Source organism: Prionailurus bengalensis, chromosome E3, assembly GCF_016509475.1.
Source record: "Prionailurus bengalensis isolate Pbe53 chromosome E3, Fcat_Pben_1.1_paternal_pri, whole genome shotgun sequence".
Taxonomy (NCBI): Eukaryota; Metazoa; Chordata; class Mammalia; order Carnivora; family Felidae; genus Prionailurus; species Prionailurus bengalensis.
In genome coordinates this window covers 34,530,567-34,546,199 of record NC_057357.1, presented here as the reverse complement: position 1 = coordinate 34,546,199, position 15,633 = coordinate 34,530,567, and the positions used below count along the sequence as shown (strand labels likewise).

Below are 15,633 nucleotides of genomic sequence, written 5' to 3'. Positions count from 1 at the left end.
TGCAGAGCTGGTGGGCCAGGAGGTGTTAAGTGAGGTGTTAAGGGGCAGCTCCAAGGGCTGATGGAGAGGGCCCTGAGCGCCCGCACTAGGAGGCGGAGAGGAGCAGGGCATCTTACGGATTCTGACTCTGGATCTAGGGTTCCAGAGCCAGAACGCGAGGGGCAGCTACACTCACCCGCAGACCCCAGGACCCAGGAAAGGGGACAGGAGGTAATTAAGGTCTAGGTTAAATCAACCTATGGAGCCGTCCTCCACCCCGCATTCGCTAGGCTCCCCTCCGGCCTGGTGGGGTTCCTCAGCCTCCTCCTCCACAGCCCCAACCCTCGCTCCCCGGCCCTCGAGGTCCCTCCTCCAGGCCCCCGGCTCCCCCGCCCCCGGAGGCCGGACTCTGCCCCCGCCCTGCCTTCCCCCTCCCCCCGGGGGCGGTGGCCCGTGGCGGGCGCGCTCATTGGCTGCGGCGCGAACGAGGGCCGGGGCCGGCAGCGCTGATTGGCCAGCGCGGCTCGGCGGAGCCAGGAAACCCCGCGAGTCGCTGGGGGAAGTGGGGCAGAGACCGGACGCACCCGGAGCTCAGAGCGCAGGAGCCTCAAGTCGGCGCCCGGCACACAGGAGTCCGCAGACCGGAGCCCGGGCCTGGAGGTAAGGGCCAGGCGCCGGGTAGCGTGGGGCGGGCCCGTCCACCGAGATGGCCTTGCCCCCAGGGAGCAAAAACGGGGCGTCTTCTCCCAGAAACGGGGCCCTCATGCTCTCGAGACGCGGGTCCCCTCCCCGTAAAAGGAGAGGGTCTTTCACCTCCCAGAGAGGAAAATAGCTTCCAATTCCCAAAAGAAAAGGGCTCTTCCTCCGGGCCCCAGGCTCCAGAGGTAGGATTCCCCTGCTCGGTTTACCCCTTGCAATGGAATATGCACCCCCCCCCCCAAAGTGGGGTCCAGCCTCCACGCGTATCTAGGGCCCCTCTCATCTCTTCGGAGATGGATGCACCTTCCGCCTCCCTCGGAAACTAAGTTTGGATCTCTTGTTCCACCCTCGCTTCTGAATGGTGGGGGTCTTCTCAGCACGTAGATAACAGGACCCTCCCTCCGTGGAAAACGAAAGCCCCCCCAGATGTCCTGGGAAATAAGCCCCTCCTTAAGACCAGGAAATATGAGGGCAGAGACTCAGTATGTCTCACATGAAGCCCCTCACACCCAACAGGGACCGCCCTGTGTACCCCACTTCCCAAACTGGACTCTGAGATTTGCCTTCGGATGTGGAGGATTCCCTCCCCCTCCCCCACCCCGCCCATGACCCCCTTCCCACCCATGATGGAGACATGGTTGCCTCAGACACCACCACAGTAAAAGCATTTGGGGGAGGTACCCTCTTCCTCCAACAGATGCAAGGTGAGGGCCTTTCATACTCAGAAACAGGACAAGGAGCTGGCCACCCATCTGGACCAAGTCGCCCACCTGACTCCACCTCCCTCTAACCCTTCCAAGCACTCCCCGCTCATGAACACCCTCCACCCACTCTCCCTGCCCCTCCGGAACCCAGTCCTTCCCCGACTGTACCCCCACACCTCACTGCTCCACCTGTTTCCATCCCACCTCCCCTCTCCCACCCCCACCCCCCCGGGGCACAGATAGGACCAGAGGATGTTGAGTAAGAATGAAGCCCTTAAAGTCAGGATCCTGAGCCTAGGGGCCATTCTAGTACCCTCTGAACTCTGACAGCAGAGATGGCCCCTAAAGGCAACAGGACCACCGCTAGTGTTCAGGATACTCTCCCCTGAGGCAGTCCAGGCTCCCTGGAGAAGGGAGTGTCAGATGCAAAGAGGGGGGCCCAGCTTGCCCCCTGGGGCTCCCCTTCCCTCCAGCTCCAGTGGGCACTGCTCAGTGGAACTCCCTGGGCACTCGGCCAAAGGAGGCAGATGCTGCCGGAACCATCCGGAGACAATGTTGCCATTGTTGGGCCAAGGGTCAGGGTGTTGGTGACTTGAGGGGGGCCGGAACCAGCTCTTATCTGGCAGGCCAGGGTGGAGGACAGGAAGGAGAAAGGCGAGGAGCTTTGCCTTACTCTTTACACCCGCACGCAGGATACGGGGTATGGAGAAATGTGTGTCCGGGAGGCCCAAAGAGGTCAGCCCCGGGGGGAGGCAAGTCTGGAGTGCCAAAGCCCCAAAGGGCTTCTTGGTTAAAGATCTGCTCCCTCATTTGACAGTTGAGCAAACAGAGGCACAAAGAGGGGAAGACACTTGCTCAAGGTCATCCGGCCAGTGGGTGGCAAATCTGGTGACAGTCTTTCCAGGGATCGTGGGGTGCTGGGGTCCAGGACACAGGCTCCAGGCCTCACGTTTACAACTGGGCCTGCTGGCACTGGCCCCTCGGCTTGTCAGAGGAGGCACAGGGGCTCTGAGAATGTCACGGAGGTGGGAAGGAGCAGAGCTGGAACTCAGCCCTGCCCCCCCCACCCCACAGGCCACCTTGTAGAATCTCTTCCTGGGGGTCTGCACTTCACCGCTCACCCCATGTGATCATGGCACTGAGCCCACCCTACAGCAGTCTCCTGTCCCCGCTCAGAGCATGGCTGCGTTTCCTGAGCCACCGGATGGGGCAGAAGCTGGAACGGGCAGCAGCAGCCTCTCCAGAACCACCCAGCGGGGCAACAGCGACTGGGTCCCTGCACATGGGAGGGTCTTGAGGTGGGGGCTTCTCCCTCCCCTCCCCCCACCCCCGCCACCTCCAGCTAAAGGGTTGGCTGTCATGCTCCCGTTTAGAGCAGGGAGCCAGGTCCAAGGTGCCAAGGCGAAAGTTCAGAGCATCAGGGGAACTGGCCTGCACAGGGGGCAAGAGATCTGTCTCTGGACCCCTCTTATCTGGGTCTGGAACCCAAATCTGCTCCTTGGTGTGTGATCTTGAGGAGATCATTAATCTTATATCCACATAAAATGAGCTAATCCTCGTCATGTGCGTAGCTGCTACCGCAAATGGGTGGGAGCAATGATTGTGATTTCAAGTGCAAAGTCATAAAACCTTTGTGTTTTAGGACCGCGGACCATAAAGTCAGCTGGAGCCAAGAGTTGACTCCTGCCTCCTGCTGGCGGGGGAACCTTGGGCAAAGTCACTCCCTCTCTGAGCCTCAGTTTCCTTACTTCTGAATGAGGTTGTTGGCGGGTAGGCCTCAGAGGAGAGAGAGCTGGAGACCAGGCCTTCTCATCCTCAGCAGTGCTGACACTGGGGGCGGAATAATTGTCAGTGTCAGGGGCTGTCCTGTGCACTGAGGATGTTTAGCATCATTCTTGCCCCTCTAGCTACTAGGTGCCAGTAGAAACCTCTCTAGTTAGGCCACCTAAACTGTCTCCAGCCATCGCCTGTTGTCCCTTGGGGGGCAGAATCACGCCCACCCGTCCCACTACCGCATGTGTCTTGCATACCCTTGATGGTTGACTTAAAACACATTCCTTCTCCTTGCTCGGTCAGGCTCCCTTCTCTGCTTTCTGCACAATGGAGGGGGGTGGTGTCCAGCCACTGAGCCTCCCCGTGTTAATGAGAATCTCAATCCTTCGTATTAAATAATACTTTGCTGGGGCGCCTGGGGGGGGGTCAGTCGGTTGAGTGTCCAACTTGAGCTCAGGTCATGATCTCATGGTTCACGAGTTCGAGCCCTGGAGCCTGCTTCAGATTCTGTGTCTCCCTCTCCCTCTGTCTCTTTCCCACTCACACTCTGTCTCTCTCTCTCAAAAAGAAATAAGCATTAAAAAAATTTTTTTAAAAGCCCTTTGCTACCTCCAGAGCGCCTCCTGTGCATTTCTCTGGGCCTCCCATCTTACAGATGAGCGAAACCAAGCCTCACCGAGGGAGGTTACATGGCTTGTCTAAGGGCATTACTCCCTTCCCTGCTAGAGGTCAAAGAAATGTTGATTCCAGCAAGAGTTTCCGAAATAACCTGGTTCTGGAGCCTTCTTTGGAAGGTCATCTGGCCATCTCTTCCAGAACTCAAACTGCATGCCCTTTGGCCCAGCTCTCCTTCTTCTAGAAATGTTCACTCGTGCACACAGGTAGATGGACACAAGAGTAAAAATGAGCAACGCACAGCACACAGAGGTTGACAGACTTGCTCTAGGTCACTCAGCCAGGAAATACGGGCTTGGGACTCAGGCCCAGTCCTGAAGCCTAGGCTGGGGCCCTTTGCCTCAACCCCGCCGCTGGAGAAGCCTAGCCCCCGGCCCCAGCGTCAGGCACATTTCTGCCTGGACCCGTCCCTTTCTCTGGGGAAAGCATTCACACCAGCAGTTCCAGCTGCTGAAACTCAGAGTTCTGGAGACAGGAAGCTGAGGCCTCCCCACCCCAGGCCCCAGGCCCCAGGCCCCAGGCCCCAGGCCCCAGGCCCCAGGCCGAATCTCTGCCTGGGCCTTGAGGGAGCTCCTTCTAAAACTCCCAGTGGGCCCGGGGGGTTGGATGAGTGCAGCTGGACTGGGCTTCTACCAGCATGATGGCCTCACTCCGTGACCACTAGACCCCCTCAGCATTTCATTTCCCCATCTTTGGCCTTTTCTGCTTCTAAGAATACGTATGTACAAGTTTTGGTTTCAGTTCTTTGGGCTCATCAGCCTGCAAGTGAACTCCTCGGTTATGTGATCAGCCACGTGGTAATTCCTCTTTTGACCTTTTGAGGAATTTCCAAGAGACGCCATTTTCCATTCACGCCAGTAGGTGTGCAAGGGGCCCCGTACTTCCACATCCGTACCAACGCTGGTTGTGTTCCAACTATATTCATTATTATTATTATCGTTATTGTTGTTATTATCACTGTTACCGCCGTTCTAGCATATGTGAAGCAATACCTCATGGTGGTTTTGATTTGCATTTCTCTAGTGACTCATGAGCTGCTTGTTGGCTCTTTGTAGATTTTCTATGGAGAAATGTCTATTCAAGCCCCTTGCTCATTTTTGAATCGGGTTGTCTTTTTGTTGTTGAGTTTTCAGAGCTCTTTATAGACATGAGTGTATTTTTGTGTTGCGCGTTTTCCTCTTGCATGGAAACATCTGCTCAGCTCCTGTGGGTTGGGCACTGTCTTGTGACCTTGGGATACCCAGGGGACTACAATACAGTTACTGCCCACAAGGGGCTCACGGTCTAGAGAAAAGCTTCTCAACCTCAACACTATTTTTTTTTTAATTTTTTTTTCAACATTTATTTATTTTTTGGACAGAGAGAGACAGAGCATGAATGGGGGAGGGGCAGAGAGAGAGGGAGACACAGAATTGGACAGGCTCCAGGCTCTGAGCCATCAGCCCAGAGCCCGACGCGGGGCTCGAACTCACGGATCGCGAGATCGTGACCTGGCTGAAGTCGGACGCCCAACCGACTGCGCCACCCAGGCGCCCCTCAACCTCAACACTATTAACTGTGCTGTGGGGGCTGTTCTGTGCATGGCAGGATGCCTGGCATCATCCCTGGCCCCTACCCCACCAGATGCCAGTAGTGCCTCCGCCCCTGTGTGACAACCAAAAATGTGTCCAGATTTTGCCAAATGTCCTATGGGGGCAAACTTGTTCTCCCTGGTTGAGAATCACTGGTTTAGAGCCTAAGAGAGATCTGTGTATCTGCAATTTCAGTCATATCTCTTGTGCCTAAGAGGGTTCATGGTGGGCGTTTCAGGACATACTTTCTGGATGTTGGGTGGGTGAGTGGATGGGTTGATGGGTGCATGGATGCATGGACCCGACCACTTTTCGGTTGGATAAATTGAGGGAGGAGTGTATGAATGGACGGATGAATAAATGAATGCAATTTACAAAGCCCAGACACGTGCCCGAAATTCTCCTGTGGGCAAACAAGACACTGTTCTTCAAACTGGAATATTCTACCCCTTTCTCTCTGCCTAGCATGGTAGTTCTCACACTTGAGCATAAGAAGCCCCTGGAGGGTTTGTTAACACACAGATTGGTGGGCCCCACCACCGGACTTGATGATTCAGTAGAATCGCGGGCCTGGCAGAATGCTCTGAGCCTAGTTTCCATGTTCTTTGACATCCCTGCACCAGACTCCCCAACCTTGCCAATCTGTCTGTCCTCAGAGGTCTATAGGCTTAACTCCCAACGTCTCCCATTTAGGTGCTCACATTTACTGCCTTGAACTATTGTCAGCAGGCTGGAAGTCTGTCCCTTGGCCACACTGAGAATTTCTTCAAAGCTGCGACCCATTGTGTCCTAGCACCTTGCTGCTGAAAGCAAGGTACAGAGCCCAGCAGCATCACGACATCTGGGTGCTCAGTAGGATGCAGACCCTTGGGGCTCCTGGGTGGTTCAGTCAGTTAAGCACCCAGCTTCCACTCAGGTCATGATCTCACGGTTCCTGAGTTTGAGCCCCATGTTGGGCTCTGTGCTGACAGATCAGAGCCTGGAGCCTGCTTCAGATTCTCTGTCTCCCTCTCTCTCTGCCCCTTCCCTGCTCACGCTCTGTCTCTCTCAAAAATAAATAAACATGAAAGAAAGAAAGAAAGAGAGAAAGAGAGAAAGAGAGAAAGAAAGAAGATGCAGACTCTTGGGCCCCTCACAGGACTACAGAATGCAAATCTACATTTTAACATTATCCCAGGTTGGCAGTCGGTGGGGGTTGGGGGAGGCGGGACTCATGGTCACATTCGAGTTTGGGAAGCTTGTGCTAGGACATCTCTATCGCCCTCACAACTCAGAAGCTAAGCCCGTCGTAGCTTTGCTGATGAGTTACTCCGGCAGCATCTGTTCCAAGGTAAATGGTATCTGGGCCGGAACATCATTCAGGCATTATTGGTCGGTCCTATCTTTGCCTTACCCACTTTATCGCCTGGAATGTCTGAACTGATGGCTTCGTGCAGGGGAAGACAGAGGCCCAGAGGGGCGGTACCTTGCTTAGGGTCGTGACTACGGTGAAGCAGAATGGAAACTGGGGAGGAGCACCCGGAGAGGCTTAGTGTCAACGGTGGTGAGACGCGGAATCACGGGGTGGGAGGGCACTGGCCTGAAGCTGCTGGCTTTGCTGTTCCAAAGTGGAGAAATGGGAGATTGCTGAAAAAGTAGGCCAAGAACCAGAATGTAAGTGTATTCTTTCATTTATCCAACAAGTATTAATTGGGTGCTTAGCAGATGCCAGACCCCGGCATCGTGTATATGGTATTCAGCAAAGAGAACAAGGTGTCACCCTCAGTGGCTTCTGTCTAAGTGGGCAGTCTGACGTTCATTCATTCATTAACATGTCCATTTATTGTACAACTCTCACGTGTCCTGTGCATTACTAGGCGTGTGTGTGCGTGTGACGAGGGAGAGATAGAGATCCAGCTGCTCACACCGGAGGATCCTCTAGGCTGGCTGTGGGGAGACAGACCCAGAACGATTGCCATTCAGCGAGATGTGTCCCCGGGGAAGGCTGGGGGCACATAGAGGCTGGAACTCAGAGAAACCCTGGGGATGCTGGGGAAGAAATTTCAGGAAGAAAGGGCAGGCAAGGTGTTCTTGACAGAGATAACGTGAACAGAAGCTCAGAGACTTTGTGGGAAACTGTTGAAATCTTCAGGGGAAAAAAGGGGGGGGGGAGTAAAACCATGAGTCCCGTGCAGATGCAAAAAGGAACACTTGTTCAAGATGGTTTTAAGCTCGTTCAGTGAGGGAACCAGCAGATGTTAGAACTGGCCCGAAGGCAAAGTCGACTAAAGCACAACTATGTATGTGGAGGAAAGGAATATTGAAATGAACTGCAAATGGAGGGGGGAAATGATTGGACAAGACAGAATTTGCTTGTGTATCCATTTCCTGCATCTTACAAAGCTTTGGGGAAAATAGCTCAAAGAGAGTGAACAAGGCTAGAAATCAGATAACCTGAAAGTTTGTCCTGTACACAGATAATGCCTAATACTCCACTGAGGGACAGTTTTTTCCCCTGTAAAACCTGTGTTCAGAGGATGGGGGGAGGTCTTTGGTAGAGCACAGCATGGGTGAGTGAGGAGAGGCAAAGCTGTTGGAGGGCCAGAGAGATCATGGACATCCAGGTGACCCATGATAATAAGTGGACTTGACCAGAGACCAGTAGGGAACCACGGAAGGATGTTAAGCAAGGATGTGACCTGATTTGATTAGCACTGGAGAAAGATCCTTCCGGAAGCTGAGTGGAGAGCAGTCCCCAACTATAGGTGGCTTTTAACAGAGAAACCTGTTAAAAGATGAGATGATGGGGACATCGCCTAGAATAAGGCTTGGCAAATTTCTTTTGTAAAGGGGCAGATAGTCATTACTTGAGCCTTTGCACCCATATAGTTACAGTCCAGCAGCCATAGACAATGTAGCGAATGGGGAGTCTATGTTCTAATAAAACAAAAGTGGGCCAGTGGGCCTGGGCCAGTTGTCCAAGAGTGGTAGTTGAGTGGCTAGAGCTGTCCATGGTTTTGACAAGCCTCCTGCGCCTAGATGTTTAGAACCCATTGGCAGCTCTCCTGGGGGAACCCAGGGACACCTTCTCCCATTTGCCTTTAAGCACGAGCTCCCTGAGGGAACCAGACAACCCCTGGGGCAGATCGCTGGCCTTCAAGCAAAAGCTTTTAGGACCTCAAAGCTCCTCTGGGGCAAGGTTGACCCAACAGCCTCTTACAAGCAGCCAAAAGAGCAAGCCACCGTGGCAGGGCCGTTCCTGGGTGGGAACAGAGCCTGCCTCCTGTCTCCTTGGCCAGAGCTGTAAATAGCTCTCTGCTGGCTTTGCAGGCTGAGCGCCCTTCTGGGGACAGGCTGGAAATGAGCACACGAAGGAGCACTTGTGCAAATTACTGCCTGCATGCGGGTTTGCACGCCTGGCATCCTTCCCCAGGCCTAAGTGTGCAGTCCTCCCTGGGGCCAAAGGCAGGACTCACAGAAGAGCCACACACACAAGGACATGGGCCTCCTGACCCGGGGACGGGGTCCAGGAGGGATTCAGAGCTGGGCTGTCAGAGTCATGAGAAGCCAGAGGGACAAGAGGAAACATTCGGAGGACCCTGAAACAGAGTTTCAGCTTAGTCTCTGCCCACCTAATGACAGCCCGTCACCCATAAATAGCAGGCAGCTCGTATTTGCCGAGAAAGCAGTGGCTGCTAGGGTTATTCTAAGGGTTTTCTGTGTAGTTGCTCGTGTCATTGCGTGCAACAACCCTGGAGGAAAGGCCGGTCCGATTGCTGAGGTGGGCAATGCAGGCCCAGAGAAGATGGCAGGCTCAACCTGGCCCTCAGAGTAACAGCAGCGTGTGTGCGGAGAAACCCAGGCTTACAGACTCCGAGGCCCCAAGCCCTGACTCTGAGCCATGTGGATGCCACTGGCTGTGCCCTCCTGATCCCAAGCCCCGCCCCATCCTCCCCCTCCCCTCCCTTCCCCTCCCCACGCTCTCTGACCTCTGCTACTTATCAGTCGAGGGTAATCATAATGTCTTATCACTTGGGGCGCCTGGGTGGCTCAGTCAGTTACGTGTCCGACCTCAGTCCAGGTCATGATCTTGCGGTTTGTGAGTTCAAACCCTGTATCAGGCTCTGTGCTGACGGCTCAGAGCCTGGAGCCTGCTTCAGATTCTGTGTCTCCCTCTCCCTCTGCCCCTCCCCGACTTGTGTGCGCTCTCTCTCTCTCTCTCTCTCTCTCTCTCAAAAATAAACAAACCTTAAAATTTTTTTAAAAAACAATGTCTTATCCCTTGACCGGCAGTTTGGGGGGGACCAGCTGCTGTGTGGCAAATGAGAAAGCAGAACTGAAAAGTCAGAAACGCTGAATAAGACCTATGGTGGGCAGAGAAAGTCCAAAGCACTTCCTTCAGCAGCCACTGCCCACAGACAACTCGGACTGTTTGTGGTGACTGATCCCTTTCGGCCACGTGCACCCCCTCGCTGGCCTGCTGTAAGAGCGTGGGTTGAGGTCGGTTTCTTGGTTGCTCCTATGGGGTCCAGGGAAAAGTCACACACTCAGAAAGCAGCTGTGTCGTGCCGGCTTGCTCAGGGTGCTAGAGATTGTGATGTCTGGACCTCAGTTTCCTCATCTGTAAAAAGGCAGCAGCAATACATCTTGGGGCAACATGTTGCTGGTTATTGGGAGGATGATAAGGGCGAACGTGGTTGAGTGCTCTCTACCTGCCAGACACCAGGCTCCGTTTGGATAATCTCCCTTAACGCTCTCAGTAACCCAGGTGGTAAGGTTGTCTTGTGTGCATGAAGGCAGAATCAGAGAGTTTTAAAATCTCTTTACCAAGGTCAGAGGTAGGAAGAGCCAGAAACTGGGCTTGATCCCGAGACCTGCCTGGCTCCAAAACCCATCTTCAAACATGTTTCACTGGAGACCTCCAAGGTTCAGAGAACCAAAATCCCGCATCCCTCTGTTCCCATGCCTTCCTCTGCCCAGTCTGTATGTGCTTGTTCTGTTTTTCTTTTTAACTTCATTTATTTATTTATTTTGAGAGAGAGAGAGAGAGAGCGTGCACGCGCATGCATATTTGAGTGGGGCAGAGAGAGAGGGAGAGAGAATCCCAAGCAGGCTCCTCACTGTCAGTGCAGAGCCTGACACGGGGCTTGAACCCACACACCATGAGATCATGACCTGAGCCGAAGTTAGATGCTTAACTGGCTAAGCCACCCAGACACCCCTGTATGTGCTTATTCTGTTTTTAAGTGATAATTAATTTCTTTTCTGAATCAGCAAAGTAGCATGTGGTAAAATACTCAAGCGATACACCTCGGTTTACAGAGAAAAGTAAATTTCCCTCATCCACATCTCTTGGGCCCCTTCCTCTCCCTAGAGGCAGCTCCATACTTTACACAGGGTCACCGTTTTGTGCTTTGTTCTTTATTCTTAATACATCATAGTCATTTCACACATGTGCGAATATTTCCATAGGATAAATTCCTAGGAGTGGAATTGCTACATCAAAAGGTGTGTGTGTGTGTGTGTGTGTGTGTGTGTGTGTGTGTGTGGTGTTGTTGTTGTTGTTGTTGTTTTCCCAAATACTTTGGAAAGTATTTTGTGTACAGAAGCCAACCCTGAACAAAAAAGAACAGCTCAGTCTTTTCACGAAATTGGCAGTCATATGACCAAGAACCAGGTCAGCAAGAAACAGCAGGTTCTTCGTGCCCTTCTCAATCGTGATCCTACCCCTGCGGTGCCCCTTCCAGTCCTTCCCACCCTTCCTTGCTCTTCCATAGTTGCACTTGTCCCACCTGAGGATACGTCCTTTGTGGCAGATTAGTTTTGTCTGGTTTTTTCCGTCGTGCTCCGTTGTGTCTAGCTTCTTTTGCAGGCCATGACATACGCAGTCTGTCCATGCTGCACCTTGTAGCATCGTCCATTTGTTTCCTTTCTTGGCCAGTAGTCCAGGGTGTACATAGTGGTTTTTAAATTTTCCCTACTTACTGGGGCACCTGGGTGGCTCAGTCGGTTAAGCATCCGACTTGGGCTCCGGTCATGATCTCGCAGTTCATGAGTTCAAGCCCCACATCAGGCTCTGTGCTGACATCTCAGAGCTTGGAGTCTGCTTCCGATTCTGTGTCTCCCTGTTTCTGCCTCTCTGTCACTTGCACTTTGTCTGTCTGTCTGTCTGTCTGTCTCTCTCTCCCAAAAATAAATGAATGTTAATTTTTTTAAATTTCCCTGCTTACTAACTGAATTTTATCATCTCTTTTATGTGTTTCTTGGTCATTTGGATTTGCTCTTTTCTAAAGTTAGCCTGTTCATATCTCTTGTCCATTTTTCTTTTGAGTTGTCAATTTTTTTGATTGCTTTGTAGGAGTTTTTGTCATGCTTGGTAAAATTGTCCCTTTGGCAGTTATAGGTTTTGCAGATACCTCCTACCCTGTGGTGTGATTTTCATTTTCAGTGGTGACTTTTGGCAATAGGAATTTTTAATTTTTATGTGGCTCACATTCCTTTATGGTTAATGCTTTTTGTGTCCTATTGGAGAAACTCAAGGTCATCCATGGTTACTCCCCTCTTATCTCCGAAAAGCTTTCCGATCTATGTCTCCTACCACCCGGGGTTGATTTTTATATATTGCGTTAGGGAGGATCACAACACATTTTTCTTCCCATGGGGATAATGTAACCAGCCCAATATCACTGCCACTTTGTCAGAAACCAAGTGTTCCATATTAGCATAGGTCTGTTCTTGTATTCTCTGTTCTGTTGCATTGGTATGTTTGTCTTTACCCCACGTTGTCTTAACTACAGTAGCTTTAGAATATGATAGAATGTGCCAGGTCGCCCCCCGAAGAGACTTACCAGTCAACACTTCCAACAATTTATCAAAAATGGATGGAGAGCCCAGTGTGGTGCCAGACAGTGTGATGTTAGGGTTATTGCTGTTGTTGTTTTTTTTAATGTTTAATTTTGAGAGGGAGAGAGGGAGAGAGAGAGAGAACAAGCCGGAGAGGAGCAGAGAGAAGTGGAGACAGAGGATCTGAAGCAGATTTGTGATCACAGCGGTGAGCCTGATGTGGGGCTCGAACTCGCAAACCGTGAGATCATAACTTGAGCCGAAGTTGGATGCTCAACCGACTGAACCACCGAGGTGCCCCAAGGGATGTGGTTTTAAGCACAGCTTAAAGAGTGTTGCGGTCTTGTAAGCAGTCAAACATGAGCCAAATAATTGTACAAACAGAGGTGCCATGTAAATGTGGGGGTGCCACAAAAGGGAGAGGGAGGCCTGTGGGTCCAAGAGTGTGTGAAGAGGGGGATTTGATGTGGTGAGACAGGGTCAGGGAAGGCTTCCTGGAGGAGGTGCATCATGAGTGGAATAGGAATTAAGGAATCAGAAGCAAAGGAAAAGCATTTGGAGGTAGTGGGAACAGCATCTGCAAAGGCTCTGAGGCAGAAGCCTGCATAGGACAGACACTGGATCCAGTTGGCAGGACTCAGAGGGAGGGGAAGGTGATATGCATGGAGATTAGAACAGTGAGCAGGGCCAGGCCTCCAGGCCTTTGAACTGTGTTCAAGGGCTGGGTTTTACGCACCAACAACAATTACCCTGAGCAAATAACAAGAGTCTCCTTGAATCCTCCAGATTAAGAGCAGTTCCAGGAGCCCTTTCAGCACCCCTGGGGTGGCTTCTTTACAGGAGGAAGTAGTGCAGGAACCTCCAGAGCGACAGCCCCTGGCACCGAGCGTCTCGGTTTTGCTAGCCGTGCAAGCCCAGCCCTCCCACGCGGGTCTGCCTGGGTTCCTCCAGCACGGTGTCAGGTCTGGAGCCCTTCTGCCCGCAGCCTGGCAGCCGCGTCCTGCCTGCTGGGCCCTTCTGGGTGCGCCTGGTGCCGTGGGCCGGAATTCTTCCCTTCTCTTGCTCCTCATCATCATCTCTGCTCATCACCCTGGCGGGCGCTGTTATCCTCACTCCACAGATGAGAAAACGGAAACCAGAGAGCTTAAGTCACTTGCCTAAGACCACACAGCATCCAAGGGACAAACATGACTGTTTCCAGCTCTCTGTCAATTTAATTTCTCTTTTTTTGAATGTTTATTTTTATTTTTTTTTTTTTAATTTTTTTTTTTCAACGTTTATTTATTTTGGGGACAGAGAGAGACAGAGCATGAACGGGGGAGGGGCAGAGAGAGAGGGAGACACAGAATCGGAAACGGGCTCCAGGCTCTGAGCCATCAGCCCAGAGTCTGACACGGGGCTCGAACTCACGGACCGCGAGATCGTGACCTGGCTGAAGTCGGACGCTTAACCGACTGCGCCACCCAGGCGCCTCTGAATGTTTATTTTTGAGAGAGAGAGAAAGAGAGAGCACAAGCAGGGAGGGACAGAGAGAATGGGACAGAGAATCTGAAGCAGGTTCAGAGAATCTGAAGCAGGTTCAGAGAGAATGGGACAGAGAATCTGAGAGCAGAGAGCCCCATATGGGGCTCAAACTCGTGAACTTCAAGATCATGACCTGAGTCGAAGTCAGACGCTCAACCGACTGAGCAACCCAGATGCCCCCAAATTTAACTTCTTAAACCCGAGTGGTACTTTATGTTTCTTTTCAGAATAAGGAGTGGGTCAGACTGATGAGGAAACTCACCTGAGTAAGTGCCACACTGTTCTAGGTCAGGCTCCTTGCCTGGGCTGCACTGATGGGTTCCTAGGCCTAAGGCCCCTGGTCCTGCTCTTGATACCGATGTTTTAATTTGGTCGCCAGTGTGGGGTTCTGGTTCTTTCTGCACTAAGTCGAGTAATTGAGAGGCTTTTAATCACGAGGTACGTCTGCTGGGTTTTTGCAGAACCGGGAGGTGTGGAGGAGATCTGAATACACCAGCACTCAAAATCTCATTAAACGGGCCCGGCCCTGTTTTGGGACGGCAGATCCAGACAGAGCCGACAAGATTGATGTTGTTTTCATGAATCCAGGCATCTGTTGTGTTCCTTGTGTGTTTCCAAGGCAGGAATTTGTTGGCAAGAGAATAAGGAAGCCGGGAGCTTCGGGAAGGTTTCAGAGCCCAGAGAAGATGGTGTAGATTGCGGATACAGATTGGCTTTCCCCTGTGCGGTGGGATGTGTCAGGGGCGATACAGACTGCCCTGAGTCCCTGCCTCTGGCCGACCGTGCTGCCTGCATTCGGCACACTCTGCTTACGGAGCATCTGCTCTGTGCTGGGCAGGCAGTGTGCTCCAAGCACCCTCTCGGGAGCCCTCGGACGACCCTGGGACATGATTTCAGACTATTTCGCGGAGAAAGAGCCATTACAAAACTTGCACCAGCTCCCCAGAAACCAAGTGTGGGAACTGGGGCTGGAACGGCTTCAGCAGAAGCGCTTTGTTGGTTGGCTCACGCCCACGTGGTATTGCATCGCCTTGGCGGGGGTGACCTGCCTTTGTCCCTTAGGGGGAGGGGACTTCAGGGTGCCTGTGGGGCTCAGCCAGCTGAGCGTCCCGCTCCTGATCTCAGCTCAGGTCTTGATCTCAAAGCTGGTGAATTGGAGCCCCACGTCAGCGAGAAGCCTGCTTGGGATTCTGTCTCTGCCCTTCCCCTGCTTGCGTGCTCACTTGCTCTCTAAATAAATAAATAAATAAATAAATAAATAAATAAATAAGAGGGGATCTCCACCAGGGCAACTGTACCCCGTCCCTCCCCCCACGCAGAGGACATTTGGCAAGGTCTGGAGACACGTTGGCTTGTCACAGCTGGGGCAGGGGACGGAAACATTGGCACCCAGAGAGTAGAAATCAGGATGTTGCTAACCGTCCTGCAGTGGACAGGACAGCCCCCACCGCACGCAGCAAACAATGATCTGGCCCCCAAAATCGAGGCTGCTGAGGTTGAGAGACCCTGCTTAAGGGGCACGCCTTTTCCATACCTTTTCTAGAGTCATCTGAGGGCGTTTCTGTTGGGGAGCTCATCTCTCCCTAGCACCTTGTCCCCGGCGATTGCTTCTCACGGGGTTTCTGGGTCTTTCTCCCACTGGGTTGGGGGAACTCTGCCTTGGGAGTCGGTAAAATGCTTTAGATGACGACAGTAAGGAGAGGGCAGCGGAGCCCGTGATGTATAGCTCAGCGTAGATTTTAACTCACCCTTCCGGGTCCTGCATTCCAGAGAGCTTCCAACGGTACAGACTCGCCCCTGTGTTGTGGATGAGTTGAGAAAAATGAAAAATCCCCCACAGGGACCTGAAACCCTGAGTTCCTGCCACATCGCATTCCTACCCTCCT

General features: G+C 52.6%; 1 protein-coding gene across 1 annotated transcript in view; it reads left to right on the top strand.

The window, feature by feature from the left end:
* Positions 1-487: 487 nt before the first annotated feature.
* ABAT (4-aminobutyrate aminotransferase) overlaps positions 488-15,633 on the top strand; it is a 91,256-nt gene continuing 76,110 nt past the window's right edge. The window contains exon 1 of the mRNA XM_043560558.1: positions 488-639. The gene's annotated coding sequence lies outside the window, so the exon portion shown is untranslated. The remainder of the gene's footprint in view (positions 640-15,633) is intronic.